Source organism: Lutra lutra, chromosome 1 (genome assembly GCF_902655055.1).
Source record: "Lutra lutra chromosome 1, mLutLut1.2, whole genome shotgun sequence".
Lineage (NCBI taxonomy): Eukaryota > Metazoa > Chordata > Mammalia > Carnivora > Mustelidae > Lutra > Lutra lutra.
In genome coordinates, this window is record NC_062278.1 from 41,180,697 (window position 1) to 41,208,047 (window position 27,351).

Here is a 27,351-nt window from a genome sequence, read left to right on the forward strand (position 1 = left end):
TAATTTGTATGAAGAAGTCTGGGACCAAAAATGGCCATCATTTAACAAAATGCTTTTCCATAGTTCTTTTTTCAGATCAATGCTTATGGCACATTTGAAGTAGAAATGGGTCTTAAATATTGCATATAAATATAAGATACAGTTCCACAAAAGGAAGAACTGTCTCACCCAGTGCAGTATTCTCAGAGTCTCCAGTATCTACTCATTCCTACCCTTAGTTCTGTAATTATAAATTATTGGTGATGATGTTTAACTTTGAATTATTAATATAGTATCATTACAACAAAATAATACTTGATAGATTATAGGGAAAGCATTTCATACAATTAATATCAATGTATAAATAGCACCTTTTTTTTACTCTTTAGACTATTTTTTTTTTACTTAAAGTGTAATTAACATAGAGTGTTATATTAGTTTCAGTGTACAATATAATGATTCAACAATTCTATACATTCCTCAACAAGAGAAGTGTATTCTTAAACCCCTTTATCTATTTCACCCATTTCCCACCTACCTCCCCTCTGGTAAACCACAAGTTTGTTCTCTATATTTAAGAGTCTGGGTTTTTTAGTGTCTTTTTTTTTTCTCCTTTTTGTTAGTTTGAATTTTTTTCTTTGAATTTTACATACAGGTGAAATCATATGGCATTTGTCTTTTTCTGAGTTATTTCTTTTTTTTTTTTTCTAAAATTTCATTTATTTATTTGACAGGGAGAGACACAGTGAGAGAGGGAACACAAGCAGGGGGAGTAGGAGAGGGAAAAGCAGGCTTCTTGCCAAGCAGGGAGCCTGATGCGGGGCTCGATCCCAGGGCCCTGGGATCATGACCTGAGCTGAAGGCAGAGGCTTTAACCCACTGAGCCACCCAGGCACCCTGACTGATTTATTTCACTTAGCATTATGCCCTCTAGTTCAATGCATGCTGTCTCAAATGGTAAGATTTTATTTTTTTATGCCTGAGTAATATTCCATTGTGTATGTGCACAAATATAGCACTTCTTTATTTGTCTACTGTTGGACACCTGCGTTGCTTCCATATCTTAGCTGTTGTAAATAATGCTACAGTAAGCATAGGGATGAATATCTTTTCAAATTAGTGCTTTAGTTTTCTTTGGGTAATTACCCAGTAGTGGAATTACTGGATCTTATGGTAATTCTATTGTTAAGTTTTTGAGGAGCATCCATAGTGTTTTCCACAGTGGCTACTCCAATTTGCATTCCTACCAACAATGTATGAGGATTCTTTTTTCTCCACATCCTCATCAACACCTGCTGTTTCTTGTATTTTTAATTTTAGCACCTTTTTTTTTAGTTGCAATATTAGCAATCCAATCAAACTGTCTTCTGTTGATAAAGAATTTGTTAATAAAAAAAATTGACTGGGGCACCTGGGTGGCTCCTTCAGTTAAGCATCTGCCTTTAGCTCAGGTCATGATATCGAGGTCCTGGGATTGAGCCCTGTATCAGACTCCCTGCTGAGCAGAGAACCTGCTTCTCCCTCTCCCTCTCTTCTCCCTCTGCTTATTCTCCCTCATTTGCTCTCTCTCTCAAATAAATAAATCTTAAAAAAAAAAAAAAGAATTTGACCCACATGACTGAACAGGCTGTAAGTTCAAGGTCACACACAAAAAAGTCTCAGTTTTTCTCCATATTCTCAATTCTGCTTTCCTCTGGTAGCTTCATTAACAAACCTTCATTGTCTTTATAGAAATAGTCATAGTAATTCCAGGTTTATCGTTTGTTAGCCTAGCAATACCAACAGAATAGAAAACCTGTTTTCCAGGAGATCCAGCAAAAGTACTGAGATTGACCATCATTGCAATTTTTTGATTAGCCAAAGTGAGGCATGTTCACAGTCTAGAAGCTAAGAATGTATGTCTAGCCTTGCCGGAATCACAGGAGGAAGGAGTAAAGAAGAATAGTTCCCTAAAGAAAATCAGGTGTTCTTCCTGGAAGTGAGAATAATGAATTCTCCTTAGAGAAAAATAGGGAACATTCTCCGTAATTTAATAATAGAAATAAATGAGAGATTCGAGGGAAGACACTTGCCTGGAGAGGGCATGGAAGCCCCGTACCCTCATGCTATGCATCTAGTTATATGATATAATAATATAATAATAATAATATATAATATGTTCCTGAGTTACATTCTCTTCATTGTAAACCAGTGATCTAAAATATGACACACACACCTGTCTGCAGGAGAATTTCTTCATGCTGAAAGGAGCAATCCAGACTCACAGTATGATGAATCATTGAAAAATACATTAAAGATGTACAAAGATTGTGCCAGTTGAGAAAACCATCAGTTAGTTAAAGAGGGAAATAGATTAGGGGCACCTGGGTGGCCCAGGTGGTTAAGCAGCTGTCTTCAGCTCAGGTCATGATCCCAGGGTCCCAGGCTCCCTGCTCAATGGGGAGTCTGCTTCTCCCTCTCCTTCTCTGCTCCCCCTGCTTGTGCTCTCTTGCTCATGCTTTCTCTCTCAAATAAATGCATAAAATCTTAAAAATAAAGAGGAAAATGGATCAGACAATGGCTCCCAATGCTCAAAAGGATGAATTCTTCATGGATGGGTTTCCAAGAAATCAAGACAACTTCAAGGTTGGAACAAGACCATGGATGGAAAGTCAGATTTATCTTTCATTCTGTTTTTTGACTGTAATAATGAGATCTGTATTGCACTATGTCTTAAGTGGGAAAGAGTAAAATAAGAGGGATAACAACAAAGAGGGCTTGGAAAAGAGAATTTGAACATATCTTCAGTCAATATAGTCAATTATTAGCTTATATGAAGAAATGGGGAAAGTCAAGAAAAGAGATGCCTCTAAATCTGTCATTGAAGTTTTTGAAGTTGCAAAGATTTTTTTTCAAAGAAGGTAAACTCTAAACCTGAAAGCATCCTTGAAATCATGCTTGAATATTGCCTTGATAGCTGCTATGACAACCCCTTTTTAAGGCAATTTTAACCTTTCATAATTGTACCTCAGTTAATGGCTGGAAATTATATAGTAAGACAAATTAAAATTTTTATCTTCAACTTTTTTTTTTTTTTTGTCACAGGAGTAGACAGCGAGTTCAGGTCTAACTTAATCTTAGCTATGGTGTACACAAAGCAAAGATATCAGTTAGTTCTTTGTTTTTGTTCAAAAAACATATTCTTTTATAGTGTGCCTTCTGTGAGCAAAACTCTAGCATGTGTGTATATCCCTTTAGTAATTACAGCACATTAGGATTAGGGATTCCCTACTTCCTCATTTTCTTGTAGGTTTTAAGTTTCCAGCCTGTGAAGTGAATTTGTGGACCAAATACCAAGGGAACCTTTTGTGTAGTCAGTTCTTGAAAAATATATTCAATAAACAAAGTCATAAAGTGAATTCCTAGAAGTGTTTTAATATTGGGGTGACTCAGTGGGTTAAGTGGCTGCCTTCAGCTCAGGTCATGATCTCAGGGTCCTGGGATCATGCTGCCTCCTGCTCCCTGCTCAGCGGGCAGTCTGCATCTCCCTCTCCCTCTGTGCCTACCCCTGCTTATACTCTCGCTTTCTCTCAAATAAATAAGTAAGTAAATGTTTAAAAAAAAAATGTGTTCTAGTATTTATCAAATAACTGACCATTTCCTAAAGAAAGGTAAGAAAACTTGGGCTTTGTTTTATTACAACTTATACTAAGTTGTGTGACAGGACATCTTCCTTGTTTCTGGGGATTGGGATGCAGTCACTGGGGGTTCAGAGCCTAGGAGAACTGTCAGCTTTATTCTGACATAAATCTGAGGGTAAGAGGCAAGGATCATATCTAATGACATGTGTTCCTGTGCTCTTTTCCATAGTGTTACTAATGATTAAACAGATCTTAACAAAATTCCTAGCTGTGGTATCTTATAATGCATGTACTGGGTTTATTTTAAAATGATTTGGTGAGCATTTTAATAACACTTTATTAAGAGTTTTTTGGTTTTTTTTTTTTCTTAGACTAAATATAGGGTGGGTATGAAATAAAGAAATCTAATAGTTAAATTTCCCATCTGTGTTTCTTGAATACTTTTTTTCAGTGACTTGTTTAAGGATATTTAAAAAACATTGCACTTTAGTCATTAAAGTAATAAATGTAACTTAAAAGTGTTAAAAATGAATCTTAAAGACTTCAAATGCATCTTGATATATTATTATTAGATTATTCGAAAGCATATTATATATTGGCTGACAATTTTCTAAATTCTTACCTCATACTCTCTTTTGATAATACAACATATTTTTTAAATAAATGGTACTTAACCAATTACCCTGGATTAAGTTACATTGAATGTGTTTACCTCCTCCCATGAGTTAAGGCAGATAAAATGTTATTACTATGTCATGGTTGAAGAATCTTTTTATCTTTTATCAAAAACAACTGTTTCATATTTCTCTTTACTTCATATTTTTCTAGAATTCATTTTATCTGTGAGAATACTATCTGAAAATAATAACTGTGATTGTTGATTTCTTTCAGAAAGCAAATGTATTTATTTTGAGATCTTTGGAAAGAAACCAGATTGAAGCCTCCAAAAAGGCCCACCCAAAAAGAAACTTAATAATATAATAATTCCTGATGGGAACTGACCCATTCGGGAAGAGAGATGTTACGGATGGGGGTTAGCTGAGGATGAGGAAACCACTACTAATCAAAACACCAAACCTATAATTTTCTATTCCTCTCAATGAAAGAGGAACCCTTTAAGAGCCAGGATAAGTATTTTCCCTTTCTTCTGTATTCCATACAGAATACACAACTTCAGAGACCTGCAGTGTCTCTCGGTCTAGTTCTCTAGCCGCCATGTCTCTCTACCTTCAATCTCTCTCCATGATCCTTTCTCACTCCTGTGACTATGTCCATGGCATATTTGTTTCTAATTACTGCCCATCTCTCTCCTTTCCTTGGCATCTTTAGTCCTGAGATTGATTTCATGTGATATGTTCCATTTTTTAATCCTTTATTTATTCCTCAACTATTATTACCACTAAACTCAAACTGCTTTTATCACAGTTACCGTGGGCAAGCATCTGCCTCAGAGCCTCAGATGCTCTGATCTTCATACTGTTTGAACTCATTAGATGCTTGGCTCTTTAGACAAGATTGGGTGAGTTCAAAGTGGTATGGCCGGAGACTGATGTTTGGCTCTTTAGATTGACTACTCCGTTATTCTTGAATCCTTTTCACCTCTGCCCAGTAAACAAGCGTTTAACTATCCCTCTGACTCTGTTCTTTTTTTTTTTTTCCATTTACCACTGAACCCACTTCAAAGTGACTTTTCCCCTATCCCTTTATGCTAACCAGTGAGATAACCAAGCTAGCAAATTACACAGCCAGAAGTTGAACAGTTTCTGCTGGTCCCAAACCCATACTCTTTCTATCATATTACTCTGTAGAAGGTGTAATGTCACATGCATCATTTTAAATTCTCAATCTATATAGGGAATTTAATACAGAAGATAAATTGCTGTGGCCCTTTTTATTGATACCAAGGAAATTCTTAGAAGTTTGTGCATAAAAACCTAGTAAAAATCCATAAAACTTCTTTTATAATCTTTTGTCCCGGCTCACTCTGAGACTTCCCACACAATTTTGGCTGGTACATTTATTAGAACCAGTTTTCTTGAGTTCTGATTCTTGCCTTTACATTTTGAAAGTTTTAATATGTTACTAAAATATAATATGCAGGGGAGGTAATTGAACACAGAAGACTTTTTTACTATATGAAAGACAGACTTCAAGACTTCAAATTTGGGTTTATTTGGTATCTGTAATATATGACGGGATATTATGAAACTGATCTTAAAAATGAAATTCATATATAAAAGTTTCAATTGATTAAAAGACCTTATTTGCTAATAACCATCGTCCTTAAAAATTTATTTTGGAATCAACAGTAGAGTCACAAGAAATTGCCAAATAGAACAAAGGGGGTCCCTGGTACACTTCACCCTATATTTTACATAACTAAAATACATTATCAAAATCAGGAAACTAGTTTTGGTAAAATACATTTACAAATTTCTATGCCATTTTATCAAATATGTAGATTTGTGTAACCACCACAACAAACAGGATACAGAACTGTTCCAACACCACAGAGTTTTCCCCTCATACTACCCACATATTCTCCCACAATTCCTAGCTCCTGATCACCACTAGTATGTTTTCCATCTCTATAATCTTGTCATTCTGAAAAGGTTCTATAAATGGACTCATGTAGTATGTGAAATTTTAAGATTGGCTTTATTCACTCAACATAATGTCTTGAGATCATTCATATTATTGTATTTCAATTGGTTATTTTTATTGCTGTGCTTGCCTTTTGGTATTGTGTAGTTGAAGAGTTTTAGATTAAATTGTTGCAATATCACTCAATAATGGACCGAAATGAAAACAATTTGAACTATACACACACATTATGGAAATAATATATAAGAAGAGGAAACAGAGACACCAGGTGACTCAGTCAGTTAAGCGGCTGCCTTCTGCTTAGGTCATGATCCCTATTGGGATCACCGCCTTGAGCTCCCTGCTCAGTGGGGAGCCTGCTTTCACCTCTGCCTCTGCTGCTCCCCCTGCTTCTGTGCTCTCTTTCTCTCTCAAATAAATAAAATCTTAAAAAAAAAAAAAAAAAAGGAAACAGAATTGGGACAACTCCACACTTTTAAAGTCCAAGAGTCTCTTCAATGGGAAATTCTAGAAAGGCCCTAGCCTGTGTCTAAAGTAGAGTAACTGACCTGATGCATGCTAAAGTCTGAGTGGATTTGAAAGCATCCTTCCATAAAGAAAGAAAGAAAGAAAGAAAGAAAGAAAGAAAGAAAGAAAGAAAGAAAGAAAGAAAATTACAAATAAGATATTTCTCTAGGTTTGCCTTAGTCCTTGAAATCCCCATCATTAATCAATCCTTTTGATTATACTGGCAATGAAAACTCTTCTTCACTTATAACTGCATTTTTTGAAAGGGGGGCAGAGATGAACTAAAATATTAATCCACTATTCCATTAACTGTCATAACAAATATGTGAGAATACAAGGGGAGTTGAGAACTCAGGTGAGTATAACCACTAATTTAAAGAAAATGATTTTTACTATATTATTTGGAGTTCTGGACTTCTATGAAACTCAATAACCTAAAAAACTAAAATGAAATATTTTTCGTGTTTTGAAGATTTCCCAAGAACTGCTGCTCATACCTCACTCCTGGTCACTTTTTTTTTTCTCCTTTTAAAAATTAAAAGTTGATTGGATTATAAAAGCATCTCTTCATTACTACTAAGATTACATTATATACTCACTCTTCTGGAAGTCAAAGAATATTTTAATATTAACAACTCAACAATCCAAAACAATAACTTTTTTTTTTAAAAGATTTTATTTATTTGACAGAGAGAAAGAGATCACAAGTAGGCGGGGGAGGGGTGGAGGCAGGCTCCCTGCTGAGCAGAGAGCCCAATGCAGAGTTCGATCCCAGAACCCTGAGACCATGACCTGAGCTGAAGGCAGAGGCTTAACCCACTGGTGCCCCCAAAACAATAACTTTTATAAAGAGACCCAATACATTGAAATGAGTTATAGAACATCATTTGAGTTATAACAGAATTTCAAATACCTAGGATTTCGTATCAGTAAAATAGTTTCCTGGAAATAAACTGTAAAATAGGCAACTTCTATGTTATTAAGTTCAGAGAAATCGTAATGAAATATTACTGCATATGTGATGGCTCTAAAGTTTTAGTACCAAACAGTACCCACATCCTTTCTGGAGGACGAACAAGAGGCTAGACATCTCTACGGATTACAAGTGAGAAAACTTTGTAAGATTTACTTCTTATAAAATAAACTTGTGGCACTTAGACTGTAGCGTGTCGGGGTGTCTGTCTAAGGAAGAAATGTATTTCCCTCTACCAGAGACCATAGTCAAGTAATTTTTAAAAGCCTAAATATTCCTCTAAGAACCGTACAATAACAGGCACACATTCAACTACAGAATTGAAAGGACATGCTGTATAGATGCTGTATTTGGGTCTTAGTAAACCTGAGGGTCATGATCAAGGTTTCCAAGTTCAGACAAATTTTCATGACCCTTTAGCTCTGAAGCATGGCTGGCAGACTCCATTATTCAGGGGGACCTGTATAATTGCAGCCCCTGAGATTATATTTCTACCTATGTATCTGGAATGATACCAGAAGTTTCCTGCAAGTAGTGATTAAGTTATAGTCACTCAAGAACAATCTCAGAAATAAAAATATTAATAAAATCAAAAGTGAAGACAACTTGTAAAATCTTTTTTTTAAGAGTTTATTTATTTATTTGACAGAGATCACAAGTAGGCAGAGAGGCAGGCTCCCTGCTGAGCAGAGAGCCTCATATGGGGCTCAATCCCAGGACCCTGAGATCATGACCTGAGCGGAAGGCAGAGGCTTTAACCCACTGAGCTACCCAGGTGCCCCTTGTAAAATTTTTTTGCTTATGTTAGTGGTATCAATAATACCAGCTAAAATTATTTTAACTTCTTGAGGTAACCTACATATGTAACTCATTAATATGTTTAGCTGTATTCTGTTTATGATATTATTTCTCGAATATTTTATATTTTCATCCTAAAATATTAAATGTGAACTGTGTTCTTCCCGTGTGTACTTTATAGGTCTGTTTGATGTTGACATTGTATCCTTTGAAGTACCTTGTGACCAAATGCAATACACTTAGCGATATCACATAAACTTAACTGCTACCCCTTCACTATCTGACTTTCTCAAACAAAGGCAAGGCCTGACATAAGTTCTTTTTACAAAAGAAAGAGAAAAAGAAAAAAAAAAATCTATTTCCATGCATTCCTCAAGTTCTCATTATCTGATTTAAGTGAATATATTTGATGATTTGGACATTGTATATGTTATGTATTTCCCATTTTTAAGTCCTAATTTCTTATTTAGAGATGGAATATATTCTCCTCTCTGAAAAGATTATTTTGGCATTTTCACTCAAACTCATCCACTGGATTATAAATTCCTTCCCACTTGGGTTTTATTCATTATCAAGTTTTCCCTAGCACTTAGCACATAACAGGGCACCAGTTGTTCTGACAGTTTTTGTTTTTGTTTTTGTTTTTGTTTTTTAAGATTTTATTTATTTATTTGTCAGAGAGAGAGAGAGAGGCACAAGGAAGGGGAGGGACCATGATCAGAGGGAAAGGCAGACACTCAAAACAACTGAGCCACCCAGGTGCCCCTTTTGACTGTTGTTAATGGAGCACTCACTGCGTGCCTGCACTCTTCTAGGTGCTGGGCTAGGCAGTAACTGAAAGCCCTCATTTGTTGGGTTTGACTTTCCAAGGTGGGGGAGGAAACAAACCATCACTATAGTCAAATAAACATACTGTGAGTTACCTGAAGTGGGGATGAGGACAAAGCAGGATAAGTGAGAGAGAATGCCAACTTCACAAATTATAACTTAATAAATGAGAAAAATAGGCTCATGAAAAGTTAAATGACTTTTCCAAATCACCCAGCTAGATAGCAACATAGTCAGCATTCCTATCTGTGGTTGTTTTTTAATTACAAATCTGACTTTATTGTCACGTCTGAATGCTGTCTTCCAACCTCTGACTGGGAAGAAAGACACTATACAGACTCCTCGTGAGCATGAAGTTTGAATGAAAATCTTCCTGATTTAAGACAAATTCCTCATGGATAAGGATGTAATTGTATCTTAACTGCATAAGATAATTTATAACTTTTGAAATAGAAATTCCAAGTTTTTCACATTAGGGTTTAATTTTATAGGAGTCTTATAGGAATTTTCTAGCAGACAGTGAAATGTCATTTTGTGGCTAATTACCATATTAATTTGCTTTAATGGAAAGTAAAATAATCACATGGTCATTGTATTCAGAAATGTCCATTTTTTCCAGATAGGTGTACTATTCTTTTTTTAAATTAATTTATTTGAGAGAGAGCAAGAGGGAAAGGCAGAGGGAGAGAGAAAATCTCAAGCAGACTCTCCTCTCATCATGGAGTCCAGTGCATGGTTCGATATCACCACCCTGAGATCATGACCCTAGAGATCATCACCTGAGCCGAAATCAAGAGTAGGATGCTTAAATAACTGAGCCACCCAAACACCCTAAGTGTATTATATTTTTAAGGTAGGTAACACATATACACACAAACATCCAAATCCAAAACGGAGGAAAAAATGACTATAAAATTCATTAAATAAAATATACAAATGATTATTTATCATGAAAATGTACAACTTCACTCAAAAGAAATATAAATTTAAAGATTAAAGAAATGCATTTTGGGGTTTAGTTTTTTAAATTAACAAAGATTTGGTACAAATTTACTATAGTTTTACTTGACAGTATCAAGTACCTTAAATATCAAGTACCTAGAGTTTGGACTGAAGAATTCCACTTCCAGAAATTTATACTTAGGAAAAAATCATATGAAATCAAAGATGTTTCATAAGTTACTGCAATGTGTTGAGTCTTTTTTGTTTTGGGGTTTTGAATAGTAAACATTCAAAGATTCTTTGTTTTTGAAAAGAGAGAGTACACATGTAATCTGAATGGGAAGAGAGATTCTTTCTCAATCTAATTTTAGGAGAAGGGGGGGTGGGGAATGGCCAGGAATGAGGCATGAGCAGGAATTCTTGGGAAATCTTCAAGAAATAAAATGTGTTTGGGGTACCTGGGTGGTACATTTGTTTAAGGTACATTTGTTTTGGTTTCCACTCAAGTCATGATTTCAGGGTCATGGGATCAAGCCCGTGTCAGGCTCTGTGCTCAGTAGAGAGTTTTCTTGAAATTCTCTGCCTCTGGCACTCCCTCCTTTAAATAAATAAGTAAAGTCTTTTAAAAAAAGAAATAAAATTTATTTTATTTTAGTGTTTTAAGTTATTAAGCTTTATAGAAACTTGGAGTTTCAAGTAACATATATAGAAGACTTTTTTTAAAGCAGATATTAGGTACAAGGAGATATTTGGAAGTACAAAAACAAATAATCCAAATGTTTAAAAATGAGAAAATGTTTTAACCCACTGAGCCATCCAGGTGCCCCAAAAATGAGAAAATGTTTTAACAAATCAATAAATTATGATACAGTCATCAAATTGTCAGTATGAGAAATATTTGCAAAGATTAGTGATACAAAAGCATAGTATTTTATTAAACATAAAGTATAAAGAAAAATATATAAACCTTGAAAATGCAAAATGGTATATACAGATTTTGTCTACAAACTGAATTATATACAAGAACAGAAAAAATATTTTTTAAATGATGTTAAGTATTTCTGTGTTTTGGAATTAAGTGATTTTTTTAACATATAATGTATTATTTACCCCAAGGGTACAGGTCTGTGAATCATCAGGCTACACACTTCACAGCACTCACCATAGCACACACCCTCCCCAACGTCTATAACCCAGCCACCTTATCCCTCCTCCCCACTGACCAAGCAACCCTCAGTTTGTTTCATGAGATTGAGAGTCTCTTATGGTTCTTTTCCTTCCCAATCCCATCTTGTTTCATTTTTTCCCTCCCTAGCCCCCATGACCCCCCACCCTGCCTCCCAAATTCCTCATATCACAAGGACCATATGATAATTGTCTTTCTCTGATTGACTTAATTTCACTTAGCATAATACCCTCTAGTAACATCCACATCATTGCCAATGGCAAGATTTCATTTTTTGATGGCTACATAGTATTCTATTGTATGTATATACCACCTCTTCTTTATCCATTCATCTGTTGATGGACATGTAGGTTCTTTCCATAGTTTGGCTATTGTGGACATTGCTGCTGTAAACATTCGGGTGCATGTGCCCCTTCGGATCACTACATTTGTATCTTTAGGGTAAATACCCAGTAGTACAATTGCTGGGTCATAGGGTAGCTCTATTTTCAACTTTTTGGGGAAACTCCATGCTGTTTTCCAGAGTGGTTGCACCAGCTTGCATTCCCACCAGCAGTGTAGGAGGTTTCCCCTTTCTCCACATCCTCGTCAGCATCTGTCATTTCCTGACTTGTTAATTTTAGCCATTCTGACTGGTGTATGGTGGTATCTCATTGTGGTTTTGATTTGTATTTCCCTGATGCCAAGTGATGTGGAGCACTTTTTCATGTGTCTGTTGGCCATCTGGATGTCTCCTTTGCAGAAATGTCTCTTCATGTCCTCTGCCCATTTCTTGATTGGATTATTTGTTCTTTGGGTCTTGAGTTTGATAAGTTTTTTATAGATTTTGGATACTAGCCCTTTATCTGATATGTCATTTGTGAATATCTTCTCCCATTCTGTCAGTTGTCTTTTGGTTTTGCTAACTGTTACCTTTGCTGTGCAAAAGTTTTGATCTTGATGAAGTCCCAATAGTTCATTCTTGCCCTTGCCTCCCTTGCCTTTGGTGATGTTCCTAGGAAGAAGTTGCTGTGGCTGAGGTCGAAGAGGTTGCTGCCTGTGTTCTCCTCAAGGATTTTGATGGATTCCTTTCTCACATTGAAGTCCTTCATCCGTTTTGAGTCTATTTTCATGTGTGGTATAAGGAAATGGTCCAGTTTCGTTTTTCTGCATGTGGCTGTCCAATTTTCCCTACACCATTTGTTGAAGAGACTGTCTTTATTCCACTGGACATTCTTTCCTGCTTTCTCGAAGATTAGTTGACCATAGAATTGAGGGTCTATTTCTGGGCTTTCTATTCTGGTCCATTGATCTATGTGTCTTTTTTTGTGCCAGTACCATACTGTCTTGATGATTATGAGCTTTGTAATAGAGCTTGAAGTCTGGAATTGTGATGCCACCAACTTTGGCTTTCTTTTTCAATATTCCTCCAGCTATTCGAGGTCTTTTCTGGTTCCATACAAATTTTAGGATTATTTGTTCCATTTCTTTGAAAAAAATGGATGGTACTTTGATCGGGATAGCATTAAATGTGTAGATTGCTTTAGGTAGCACAGACATTTTCACAATATTTGTTCTTCCAATCCATGAGCATGGAACATTTTTCCATTTCTTTGTGTCTTCCTCAATTTCTTTTATGAGTACTTTGTAGTTTTCTGAGTACAGATTCTTTGTCTCTTTGGTTAGGTTTATTCCTAGGGATCTTATGGTTTTGGGTGCAATTGTAAATGGGATTGACTCCTTAATTTCTCTTTCTTCTGTCTTGTTGGTGTAAAGAAATGCAACTGATTTCTGTGCATTGATTTTATATCCTGACACTTTACTGAATTGCAAATTGGCATCATCTTTAACATCTCCCTTTTAACCAAATTTTATTCTCTTGATTAGTAATTAATATTTTTAGTTAAGACCTCTCTTCTGATCTCAAAATATATGTGTAATTGTCTGCTAACATCTCCACATAGAAGTCACAGAGGCACTTTGAATTATACAGGCACATCTAAACTAGTCATCCTCTCCCTCCTCCAGAGAGTTCCAAATAAGTTTGAAAAACTTTTTTTAGGGTGATCATCCCTCATCCACTTGATTAGTCCATTTCTTTTGCAACATCCTTTTATTGTATTTTCTGCAATACATATTTATAATTTAAAAATCTGTTTTCCCTGCAACACTATGAGCTCTTAAATTAAGGCATGGGTCTAAAATGTTCACCACTATTTTCCAAACACAGCGAAATGTCTGCCTCATGGTATGTATTTATTAAATTGATTGGAATGACACAAAATTCCAATTCTCTTTTTTCATCTAACAGAATATCATGATCATCTGACAAAGAGAACTAATTCCATATTTTTATTTGAATTTCATCAAGCATGTCTCATTTACATAGGTACGATTTTACCAAACTGAAGTGTCAAGTGGGTTTATTATTACTATCTTTTTTAACATTCTCTCACTCAGGTCTGTAAGCCTCAAAGTATTCCATTCCCACTCCCAGATAGTAATCAGTCAAAATCGACTTGTATAATTATTCATATTTACAAGGGGTTTCATTTGCTTTTTAAAAATACAATAGTATATATGCTTATTTACATCTTAATTTTATTGCTTACCATTTCATGGGACTCTCCAAGTCAACTACACTAATTCACTCTTTTTAATAACAGACTAATATTTCATGTTGTTGCTGTGCCATAATTTATCCAACTATTCCTCTGTGGTGTTCTTTTATGATCATACGGTAAATATTCCTGGACATTGAGCCTAATGAATTGGTGCCTCAATTGCTATGGGATAGATTTACAAGAGTGGCTTTGCCAGATCTAAGGATATGGATCTTTTAAAATGAAATAGTTAGAGCTAGATTCCTCTCCTACACACACACACACACACACAAACATTTACAGATATGTATATATATAAAACACAATGTAAACTGTGTACATTTCTATGAACAAGAATTGAGAATATATTTTTCTCAATATCCTCACTAGCAATAAATATTTTTGCCAGTCTCATAGGTATGAAATGGTATTTAATGGTAACTTTCATGCACATTACCATGACCAATAATGAATTTCATATCTTTTATATTAATTGGCCTTTGGATTTTCTCTAGTGTGAGCTGATTTCCATATTTTTTTCCAGTCCAAATTTTGATTACATTTTGCCTTCTTGTCAATTTAACGATTTTTTATTGACTTTTAACCTTCAACTACCATTCTTACTATAAATTTTGTAGCAAAAAGTCTCTTTTTTTAAAATAGTGTACTCACTTCTGTTTTTGTTTAAGAAGTCTTTTCCAGGGGCACCTGGGTGGCTCAGTGGGTTAAAGCCTCTGCCTTCAGCTCAGGTCATGATCCCATGATCCCTGCTCAGCAGGGAGCCTGCTTCCCCCTCTCTCTCTGTCTGCCTCTCTGCCTACTTGTGATCTCTGTCTGTCAAATAAATAAAAAATTAAAAAAAAAAAAAGTCTTTTCCATCCTTGGCTTTTGCACGTAGTCTCCAAGTTTTCCTTCTAAAACTGCTCTTTCTTAGTACATCTGAAATGTATTTTGCATATGATGTAAACTGGGTCTTCAGCTTAGTTTCACCCTGAAATAATACCCAGATATGTTTATCAAATAAACCACATTTTCCTCCACTGAATTGATACTGCCTATGTCATATATTAAATTTTCATATATTCTGCCGTTTGTAGAATCTCAATTCTGCTACATCAATCTCTTTTTATCTGTATACTACAACTATATGATCTACTTTTTTTAAATATAGACTGTTTGCTAAAGCAAATTCCACCCTGGTAATCTTTTTTACTTTTACTTGGTTGTTCTTAGACAGCCACTCTTCCTTGAGAAATGTGTATTTGTCTTAGGTGTCTTAACCACAAAAAACTAAGCCCCATTGTGATTCTAATTACAAGTTCCTTCCCAAACATCTTGGCATTTTATTGCTCATATTTTTATGTCCTTTCATAAAATTTTATACTTTTTCCATAATATGGCATAGTGTAAATAATATTTTAATGCCTGCCTCTTAAAAGCTAGTAAAATTTAGCTGTGAATCCATGTTGATATCTTTTAGATATTTTTATATTTATTTTTACAGTAATTGGTCCATTTAAGTTTGTCCCTTCTTATGTTAATCGTAATGATTTGTTTTTCTGGGAGAAGATTTTCTCTAGGATTTAAACTCCACCTCCAGAATGATGCATGTATTGTTCCCTAATGATTCTTGACAGTTCAGAGGGTGAAATCTTTGTGATGGCTTTTTCTCCAGCTCCCTCAGCCTGTCTGACTGGCAGATGCAGAAAAGATAATTTACTTTGACACTGAGAATGGAGAGAAAAGTTGGATGAATTTAGCTGCCACATTTCTAGAATCCTCTTTCACCACCCATTGTGTTACCTCTAATCAGAATAAAGTAATATATTGAAATTAGATATGGAGGGCGGGGAGTATATGTCAAGTCTCTGTACTTCCTGCTTAGTTTTGTTGTGAATGTAATACCACTCTTAAAAATAAAGGCCATTTTTAAAAAAATGAAATACGTAGAAGTAAATATATTTTAACATGATTTAAAAGTTTAAAGTATCCAAAGGGACAGTGTACTTGTCGTGTATGGCATATATTTGAAGTTTATACCCCTGTTCTTTGGGGCATATGCAAAACGAAGCTGCCTTCTGAGAAGAATTTCTTCCAACATTGCTGTGCAAGATAAACTTCCAATCAGTTGCTAACACATAGTTATTAAACCAAAAGGGTTAGAGGCACCTGGGGGGGGGCTCGGTTGGTTAATCATCTGACTTTGGCTCAGCTCTTAATCCTTGTCATCTCGGGATCCAGCCTTGTGTCATCGTCAGGCTCCCTGTTCAATGGGATGTTGGCTCTTCCCTCTGCCCCTTCCCCCACTCATGTTCTCTCGCTCTCTCTCAACTAGATAAATAAAAATTTTTAAGCCAAAAAGTTTAAATAAAAAAAAAACTTGCAGAATATGCAACTAAGCCATTTTCTCCAAAGTTTGTGCCAGTGTACGTGTCCACTTGGATAAATGTAATGTCATAGAAGCTAGTGCAGCCTGCCTCATATCTTTAAGATTGGAATAAAAGTCCCATAACTGCTAGGATAAACTTCAATCTGTCTGCCTTCACATTAAGTTTTACTCTCTGAGAATCTCAGAACACAGTCCCTGGGACATTATTAGTAAAATTGATGCACAGCAGCTTCTATTGATTCTGATGATGCTTTCATGCAGTTCACAGCTTGTGTTAGTTACCGTTTTATTTCTCCAGACTTGTGTTTTCTAGGTTTTGCACTCTGCCTTTGTGATGTCGCTCTGCCTAGGACTGTTCGGGAAACAAGAAATTATTTTATCGTGTTCACGTTTGCTGAAGAACACAGTGAGGCAGAATGGAGACAAGCAGGAGAGGATTGTCTCTGAATGTTCAAATATACATCTTGCCAACTATTTTTATGTTGCACCCAATTAAGATATTTTCCAATAAACAGAAAATTCTAGACACACTTGTCTAGTTCTGGTAGAGAATATGTATTACTAAATCATCATGATTTATATTCCATACACACACTATAATGAATAGGAAGAATATCAAATTTATAATCCACGTTTTAAAAATTAATTCAATGAAAAAAAATTAATTCAAGTAATTCCCTATCTAAAGTCAGCCATACAGATTTATAACATGACAAATGCCTTCTATAATTTTTTTTTAAGATTTAACTTATTTATTTAACAGAGAGAGAGATCACAAGAAGGCAGAGCAGCAGGCAGAGAGAGAAGGGGAAGCAGGCTCCCTGCTGAGCAGAGAGCCCAAAGCAGGACTTAATCCGAGGACCCTGAGATCATGACCTGAGCCAAAGGCAGAGGCTTTACCCACTGAGCCACCCAGGTGCTCCAACAAATGCATTCTAAAAGGAAGAATGATCCTAGGTATGTTTGTTCCATCATAAATAGAACCAAAATAGGGAAGAAAAAAAAAAGACAACACAATTTTAAGAAGGTATTTTAATATGTCTTTTAAAGGTCCATGATATTCATTCCATTCAGAAGAAGGAGGAATCTCTTAAAGCCTTCCAAATTGTTCTTTAACAGTACAAGATCTCTTGGATTCTGGACTTCGGTGTCATGCAAATTCGGCTACATATCCTGTGTCAGTGGCTCTGACACTGTCAGTCTCCCACCCTCCATTCCATTATCACTGGAATAGCATTCCTTAAGGTTCTGTCAGGCACTTTTCTTCCCCCCTTGGTATATTCTTGCTTTATTCTTCAGTGACTCCCAGATATATTTCTCAAGCCTAAGCCTGTTTTCTGAATTCCAAATCCATATATCTAATGGCAACTCAGTATCCTTACTTGAATGACTCAAAGACATTTCAAACTCAATATATCCAACAGAACTCGTAACAGAACTCTTTTTCTCCAACAAACATCTCCTGGAACATTGCCGTTCACAATGAATTGCCCCATGTTCCCAGGATTTGATGCCAGAATTTTAAAACTACTGTTGGACTCCATTAAATGCCCCATGCCAAATCAAGTCCATGACAACCTAAATATTTCTTGAATGTAGCACATTCTTTCAATCTTCATTTCTATCATTCTTCCCTGGTCTGTCACTATGGTGATTTAATTGTCTTGGAAAACAACCCACTACCTCCCTTCCGATCCATTGAAACTCTTACAACCAAAGGAATACTTAAAATGTGAACATTTTTCAGTCATATACTAGTTTAAAATCCTTTACTCATTTTTCCTTGTTTTTACGATGAGATCCAGGGACCTCTCTGTGCTCATCTCTTCAGTCTCACCCGGACACTTCTTCCCTTCTTTCAGTAGCTCGGAATTGCTTTCAGTTTGTGAAATACTCTAAACTTGGCTTTATCTCCAGACCTGCCTCCATGGTATAGCATTTGCTCAAGAAAATGTTTCCCCCACAACTTCCCTCGCTTCATCTGTCTAACTTACTTCATTCTAGATCTCATCTAGGATGTGGTATCTTCAGAGCATTCTTCCCTGACCTCCTGGGCCGCATGCTGGCCTCAATTTTACAGGCCAGTAGCTCTCTGATTTTTCCTTTCTGTCGTCCATCGTACCTATATTTACACGTCCAATGCCTTTCTTTTCCAGCAAAATGTAAGGACAATGCGAGAAAACTTACATTGGAGTCATTCTTTTTTTATTTAACCACTATGTCCCAGCACTTAATAGAGCATTTTACATATTATAGATTTTTAATATTTTTTATAAAGTGCATGAATAAGAGAGTGACTGGAAAAAGGCTAGACAAATTAAGATTTCATCTTTAAACTGAGGGCATTAATGCGTATCTCATCAGCTGTTGTAAAAGATCAGTGTAAAGGGGAGGGCTTAGGTAAAATAATTGTGTCCATTTCTTTTTTTCTTATCAGTCTTGATGGACTCATTTTCAAGTATTGCTGTGACAAATTATCGCAAACTTAGCAGCTTAACACAAATTTATTATTTTATAGTTCTGTAAGTAAGAAGTCTAATTTGGGCTACATTAAGTTAAAATAAAAGCAGGGCTACATTCCATCTCCAGGCTGTAGGGAAGAATGTGTTCCCCTGCCTTTTCCAGCTTCCAGAGGCCACCCCCATTCCTTGTCACCTTTTCCTCCATCTTCAAAGCCAACAACAGCAGGCTGAGTTCTGTCACACTTCAACATTCTTTTCCTTCTTTTCCTGTCTTATCTCTCACTCCCACCAGAGAATGTTCTCTAAGATTATATTGCTCCCACCCAGATAATCCAGGATAATCTTCCTGTTTTAAGGTCTATACTCTTAATAACATCCAAAAAGTCGTTTTGTCATGTGAAGTAGAATAATCACAGGATCTGGGGAATTAGAGCATGGATATCTTTGGGGTTTATTCTGCCTAACACAAGGTGTGATGGTAATATCACTGTTATTTTTGTTATTAACTAAATTTCTTCAGTATTCTAATGTCTTAAAGGAAAAAAGAAAAATTAAAAATGGTAAAGTGTACTGTTATTTCTCCTTTTGTTAAGGAGTGCAGTAGTAAAGGGAGAAAGAGAATCATAACCTATTCTCTACCCCCAACCCAAACTCAGGTCCTGGTCCAATTACTTTCAATAAATCTCAAAATGTTTCTTGTGGATAAAGGAGTTTAAGGCTTGATAAATATTCCAACATGTAGAGTCTAAGTGAGTTTGCAACTTTCACTGAGCAAAGTATTATACAAAACAATGCCAAAGTTTGTGTACCTCAAGCATATGCCCAGGCCTGGCTAGGCCTATCACACTGTGGCTTGTGATTACCTATGAACTCATTCTTAACTGTCTGTATTGGGCTTAATAGTAAAAACTCCACCCTTGGCCCGCATATTGCATTGGTTGGCCCGAGAAGATAACACGACCTTTTGTGTCGTGTTTTGCTACTGGTTGGGCTTCTCTTCTACCAACGTGGGATGCCCTTCAGATCAATCACCTTTTTGCCTTTGCATATTTTACTTTTTAAAGATATTTTGGAATTCCATGTGCTCTATGAACTTTCTTATATATCATTGACTCTATTTTAGAACGCTGGCTATCATATTTGCAAATGTGGGTTCAGTGCTTTCAAGGACCTGCAATCACCTGTAAAATCAATCTTAGTTAAGATGGATATTCTGTGTTTCTTTACAACAATGGGATATTTTGTGTACATTTCTTCCTTTTTATCAATTATATCTTTACTAAGAATGACAGAGAGATAGATACTTTATCACAGAGGTCAGCACTTACTTTGTAATGGATCAAACCATTTCTAGTCGCTTTGCAAATCCAGGCAGCAAAAGTCACAGATCTGAGACAGGTGGCTGCAACACCTGGGTTTTTATTAATTTCCCTCTTCAACAGTGCATTTCCTTCCTTAAGTCTAAGAAGTTTTGTCAAAGGAATGTATTACTGCTATTCACTGCTTAAGCACATTAGTCGCACATAAATGGTCATTCCTAAAAAGATACTAAATTAGACTGAGTCAGGTTTCTGGAGTTGGGCCAACACAAACAGCTGTTATCTTAGTATGCAGTATGCCCTTCCATAAACAACAGGAACGAGGTACTAATAGAATGTTCTTTCTAGAGTAGAACCACAAAATCATCATCCCTACAGCCATATGGCATTGATTGGTTTTCATAGCTATAATGCTAATAAGAAATCGATAGGACCACTAATTAAGGGAAGCAAACCTTTTTTCCATGTTCAGCACCTAGGGAATTATATCATCTATTGCTCTTCTATTTACCAAAGCCCAATTGGGGCTTTGAAGTAAAGCCCCAATTATATCATCTATTGCTCTTCTATTTACCTCTTCTATTTACCCTTTACTCTAAAGGGTAAGTTCCTGCCTAAAACAATGGTATTAATTATTAACATGGCAGATAGCGATATAAATCTGTGGAAGGGATGAGCTATAAGGGGTTGGGATTTATGAAGTGTTCCAGAGTGTAGTCTATGAGCCCAATACCACTGACATCACCTGGCAGCTTCTTACACATGACAGCCACTTATGCGAAGTCTACATTTGACATGGAAGATAATGTAGAAATTTCAAAATGCAGTGCTTAGATATAGAACTTTGCTAAGAAATGTTTATCGTAATAATCTGAATTTTTTTTCATTAATAGCATTTTAGATAACCTGCATTTTTAAGATGAAAAATGGATAATTTTTATGAATATAGGTAATTGTAAAATCAATTCTCTTGTTTAGAGTGCAACCAATAACTTTTTTTTTTTTTAAACTAGCCTCCACACTCAAAGTGAGGCTTGAACTCATGACCCTGAGATTAAGAGTCGCATGCTCTACTATGACTGAGCCAGCTTGGTGCCCCTCAATAACTATTTTTTAACTTAATATACCAATTGATAGATATAAGGGTACTTCTATTATGTGTAAATAAATGAATACCATTGAATGCTGTGTTATAGTTTGTGTTATTATTTAACTGAAGCATAACATACATTGGACTGTAATTTTTAGAGAGCATTAGGCTGAGTGAAGCATTCTTTTGTTGTCCTTTCTCTGTGCAACTCTGACTCAGGCCAATCTGTACCCAGACACACCTACTTCTTTGGAATTCACCACCCTTCCTCTATTGATTTTTCTTATTTCTTAGATTCACAGTCATTTCTGGTTGTTTTGATAAACTACCCTACAGACTGAATTCTATATTAAACTTTCCTCTCCCATCATTAGTGATACAATAAATATACAGAGTAAGGTATCCTATATTTTCAGTTTTGTTAAGATCCAGGCTTAGAATCAGAACAGGATATTAAGTTTATCTCAATCACAGTTCAGCATTTCTTCGCTTGCATAAGCACATGGCATAATAATTGGAATATTTAAATAAGTGCTTTACCCCAGCAACCTTTAGACTCATAACGATTATAAGTGAAATGTTGAATAAATTACTCTGGAAGAGAATGCCATAGTGCAAGCCCATTGTACCTAAGAAGGTATGAAATTTTGCTTTTGCTTATAGGCAGAAAATTGAAATAGTGGCTCTACTGGTTTTACCTAGAACCTCAATAGGTTCACCCATTAAGAAAAACATTAAATTTTGAAGTAAAGCCCCAAAAGTTAAGATGAAGAATTTTTACCTCTTGGAAATGACAAGCTTCTTTAATCTTCAGTTAGAAGAAAAAATCAAAATGATTGCCTTTGCAAGAACTACATATCCATTAATATACCAACAATAATTATTGGCATTAACCTAAACATCTAGATAAGCCATTTTCATCCTTTGTGCAGAGTACAATATTTCAACATGTCTTACAATTTATCTTATATGAGATTTAAATTTCTCTTGCTAAAGCTTAAGGCCACAGAGCTCATAAATATTTTTAGAAAACACAAAAATAGTTCTTTTCCATTGCACTGTGAAAATTAGATGGCTGGTTCCTTTCCACACCTCTTCTAGTTACATAAATTTGTGTTTTCCTAAGCCTTTATTGGTAGTCATTTATATCTATTTTTTTAGTATACTTTTCAATGACTTAAGGAATTACATCAATTATATCAATTAAATAAGGAATCATATCCTTAACTTGGCACATTCTAGTTGCAGTTAATGTAGTACTACTACACATAAAATATAAAAACCATGTAATCATGTAGGTCTGTTTACCCCCTAATCTTTTATGTTATTCATATGTATTACATTTATATATGTTAGAACTCCACCATCCTGTGTTATAATTTTCCTTTAAACAATTTATATTTTAGGGTGCCTGGGTGGCTCAGTCCATTAAGCATCTGCCTTTAGCTCAGGTCATGATCCCAGGTTTCTGGGATCAAGTCCCATATAAGGCTCCCTGCTCAGTGGGGAGTCTGCTTCTCCCTGTACCCTTCACCCCTGCTTGTGATTTCTCTCTCTCTCACACTCTCTCTCAAATAAATAAATAAAATTAAAAAAAAATTATGTTTTAAATAAGTTAAGAGGGGAAAGAACAACCTCTAATATTTACTATACATTTACTGTTTCTAATGTTGTGCTCTCTTCCTTTCTAAAGATTCAAGTTATCAAATTTGATCCTTTTTGCTTGATAGTTTTTCTGTAATTTTATCTCTTTCATTTCACATTTTACTCTTAAAAGCAAGAAGAAACCAAACCACAGCTTCAACACTTTGCTTGGAAATCTCCTCAGCTAAATATTCACATTCATTACTTACAAGTTTTACTTTCCATATAACTGTAGAACACATTTCTGCTCACTTCTCTGCCACTATAGATCCCCTTTTTCCAGTTTCCAATAGCATGCTCCTTATTCCCTTCTGGGTTCTCTCTAGCAAATTTATTAAAAAAACATGTTTTTAACTAACAGTCTGTTCAAGACAACTCGGGCTTTTCCTATAATGTTCCTCAAAAATGTTCCAGCTTTAATCCATTACCCAATTCCAAGGCCACTTCCACATTTTCAGGTATTTGTTACAGCAGCACCCCACTTCCAGTACCAAAATCTGCATTAGTTTTCTGTTGCCTTTGTAACAAATTACCACAAGCCTAATGGACTGAACAACATAAATTTACCTTACAGTTCTAGACATCAGAGGTATAAAATTGTTCTCACTGGACTAACATGAAGATGTTGGCAAGACTGAATTCCTTTCCAGGGGCACCTAAGGGAGATTTTTTTTTTCTTTTTCTACTCTTGATGCTATGAATTCCTTGGCTAGTGGCTCCTTTCTGTGTTCAAAGCCAACGGTAGCATGTCTACTCTTTCTCATATCCCATCACTCTGAAACTGACTCTGCTGCTTCCCTCTTACACATTTTAAGACCCTTGAGACTGCATCAGGCCCAGAAACATAACCCAGAAAATCTTCCTTTTTCAGTTAGGATGACTAGCAGTCTTACTCCATCAACCTTAATTTCCTTTGGCCTGTAATTTTACATATTGACCAGGTCCAAGGATTAGGACATGGACATTTATGGGAGGCTATTATTTGGCCCACTGTACATAGCCAGCTTAAACCTGAAACTATCTTTCCTGTAATGGTAGCAGCCCAAATGTCAGTTCATTTTTGTAGCCTTAGTTGTGCTGCTAGGAGTCTGTCCCACATATATGTCATTCAGATCAGCCGAAGAATGGGTTAGTGTTGATACATGGAATTCAGGGCTCCTCCTCTTAGGCTCTCTCATTTTGGGAATCTCACCTGACATCATTCAGTGACTATGGTTGACCCAAATTCTATCCTCAGGTTCTTCAAGCCAATAAGATTGTGGATTTTCTATTGAAGTTTTAGCTACCCTACATGATGAAGACCTGTGCCTGTCGTCAGTTGAAAAGTCATATATATGGGAAGCCCAGTCCATGTGATTCCATTCTACCAAGTGTTGATTTGTCTCCAATGTCTGTCTACTTTTGGACACTATCTCGTGCCTTCAGGTAGGTTTTTTTTTTTTTATTTCAAATCTAAAATATAGTTGTATCTGTGTGAAGGTTGGTATGAAAGTTTGTCCAAGGGTTGGTCCCAGCCCTCTAACCATATCAGAAGCTTTGATATTTGTTTTTTGAAATTGCTGATGATCAGGCAATTTTTCACTAAAATGAGGGCTAAACAATTTATAAAAATAACCTCAGTATGTCAATATTCCACTCTTCTAAAATCATGTCAATTGATTGTCCACTGCTTCTACCTAGAATATTCAAAATAAGAACCTCACATGCAAAAGCAAATATTGTGTACTAAGGTGTTATCAACATAACTCCAATCTGAATATTTATATATTTGGATAGAGATTTAAAGCTACAAGTCAGAAAGTGACTTTAGATTCAGAGCCTTGTTGAAAAGAGACTAGTGAAGGCAATTAATTTTGTTTATAATGCACCTATAAGCAAAATCATAAATACTTCGAACAAAAAACAACCAGTTGCTTCAGAATGTCTCTTGAGCCTATTAAAACACAGCCTCATCTTTACTACAGGGCATCACCAAATTTTACCCAACACTATCACATTCACATTGTAAGGAAATTTAGAAATTGACCTAGAGGGACACCTCAAAACACAGGATGTTTGCTGGTTTCATTATGCTTTCTACTGTTTTGTTTCTTGTACACAAGATTTCTTTCTCTGTACTTGTAAAAAGAAAAAAAAGTTTTAATGGTTTTCCTGTGAAGTATGGGGTTTGATTTCTTACAGTTATTTATCAGAATTTCTCTTAGGCCAGTGATTTCCAGTAATCTTAAGGAAGGGAAATTGTTTGGGTTAGGATTTATTTCAGAGGCATGCATGCCACAAGTGTGTGTGTGTGTGTGTGTGTGTGTGTGTGTATTTGCACACATGTGTGCATGTGTGTTTGTTTTCAGGTGGTAAAACAATTGAGGAAAAGGAAGGGAGTATAGTAACACTTTTCTAGATTCCTTTATGGCCACCCTGAGCAATATTTCTGTAAAGAACATTAACTTAACTTAAAATGAGAGCTTAGACAATTGTTTAAAGACCAAATATTGATGCAATATGATTGTTGAAAGAAGTCAACTGTTTTATAAGGAGTGTTTTGATATAGAATACAACAAAAACAATTCAGTACTAGCTTGTAATATGTCAAAGTATTTTTTTAAACACTGGGCTATTGAATCTTTCAGACCTCAAAAGGAAATATCATTGTTTGAGCTCATCTCAGCCTGTGGCAACACTTTTCCTGTGGGCCAGGGATGCTGTTTAATATACTTTAGCATTTTCCCCTTTGATGAAAATGTGGTAGTAAGACAAGTTCTGGGCTGCCTGGGTGGCTCAGTCAGTTAAGCATCTGTCTTCAGCTCAGGCCATGAACTGAAGCCTTGCGTTGGGCTCCCTGCTCTGTGGAGAGCCTGCTTCTCTCTCTTTCTCTGCCTGCTTCTACCCCTGCTTGTGCTCTCTCTTTCTCTATCAACTGAATAAATAGATAAATCTTTTTTTTAAATCAATAAATAAAAAATTAATTAATTAATTAAAATATAAAATAGCAAGTTCTTAGAGAACATAGAGGTATCAGATTTTTCAATCTCTCGCTGCACATTAAAATTTTCTATCTTACTCCCTTCTTCCCTCATGTTCTCTGTTTTCTCACATACCCACACAGAAACCTTCAGAACACTTAAAATGGGGAAAAAATGAAACACATATTTTATTTGCTCTAGCATTGGATAAGATCTTAAGGGGACAAAAATTTTTAACTTTTATTCAGAAATGTCTAATAAAATAGATTATCCAGGAAGATGAGTTATATCCTGGATCCTTGAGTTGACTCCAGCAAAGCAAAGTATATGTGTTCCATGGACTATGCATTTCTTACTATAAGAAGTTGGAAATGTATTATCCAGTGAAAATCTGTTAATTCTCCTAATGCAGCCTGGAATTTCTTTGCTTAAAAAGTATCAAATTGTATTTCATTCATATTACCATAGGTGTTCTCATTTTACTCACTGGAGAAAATGCAGTCTGGCTGAAATTTAAAATGATACAGCTCTATCCAAATAATAGGGACCTTGAAATACAGTTGCACGAGAAAACTTTTCCACATCTGGATTTGACTTTATAGCTTCTTCTTTTTCTTTTCTAAATCATTAATTTAAAACTTATATCTAAATATTGTCTCTGCCACACAAACAGGATAAGTGACAGGTCAAAGAGAATATAGATATTTTGCTATGGTTTATGACTTGGTTTCTTTCTTAAACATTCATTAGTTATGTTTTCTTTTCGTATTTCCCTCTCTGGTGTTCCTTATGGCACTGCTACAGTATGCTTTTCTCCTCTCATCTTACAGAATTTACCAGCCACATCAATTCATGAAGTCAAATATGTACAATTTCTGACACTATATGATTTTGTTGTCACAGTGGCTTTTAGCTTGGAGGTTTCTCACATTTGTTGGATCTCATTGTTTCTTCTAGCTTTTTCCTTTTTTATAATAAAGTAAATGAGCTTTGCTCAGATTAACATTTAATAAATTTATGAACAATTATGAAGAACCAATCAGATTAATTTTATAGTCTCTTGTTGAGATTTGGTTAGCATGTGATTTTCTTTTACTGTGGTGGGTAAGTAATACTTGCAAAAAGATCTGCTTAGAAAAGGAGAAAGAAACAGATGGCTCACAAAGATATGCTTCGATAAAATAGTGCAACACAAATCTTGGTAGCAGATTTTCTTAAAATATTTTCTTATCCCTAATGAATTTGATACTTCTGATTATATTTTGTTTTCTTAGGTGAAATGTTATCTACCTGAATTGTTATAAACTGGTTAGCATTTCTCAAAGCATCAGGAAAGAAAATTTTTTTTATATAAGGAATAAATGAAGTTGAACTCCAAAATAGATTGCCTTATCAGAGAATTATAGAAAAACCCTATCTGGTTTTAAGCCAGTGTCTATAAAGTACAAACAAAGATTTTATTTATTAT

At 35.5% G+C, this 27,351-nt stretch overlaps 1 protein-coding gene and 1 pseudogene across 1 annotated transcript in view; both read left to right on the forward strand.

The window, feature by feature from the left end:
- HTR1F (5-hydroxytryptamine receptor 1F) overlaps positions 1-27,351 on the forward strand; it is a 149,199-nt gene that overhangs the window by 34,182 nt on the left and 87,666 nt on the right. Inside the window, 1 exon segment of the mRNA XM_047745145.1 lies at positions 24,161-24,348. The gene's annotated coding sequence lies outside the window, so the exon portion shown is untranslated.
- LOC125094717 (UMP-CMP kinase-like) lies at positions 2,192-2,883 on the forward strand (annotated as a pseudogene).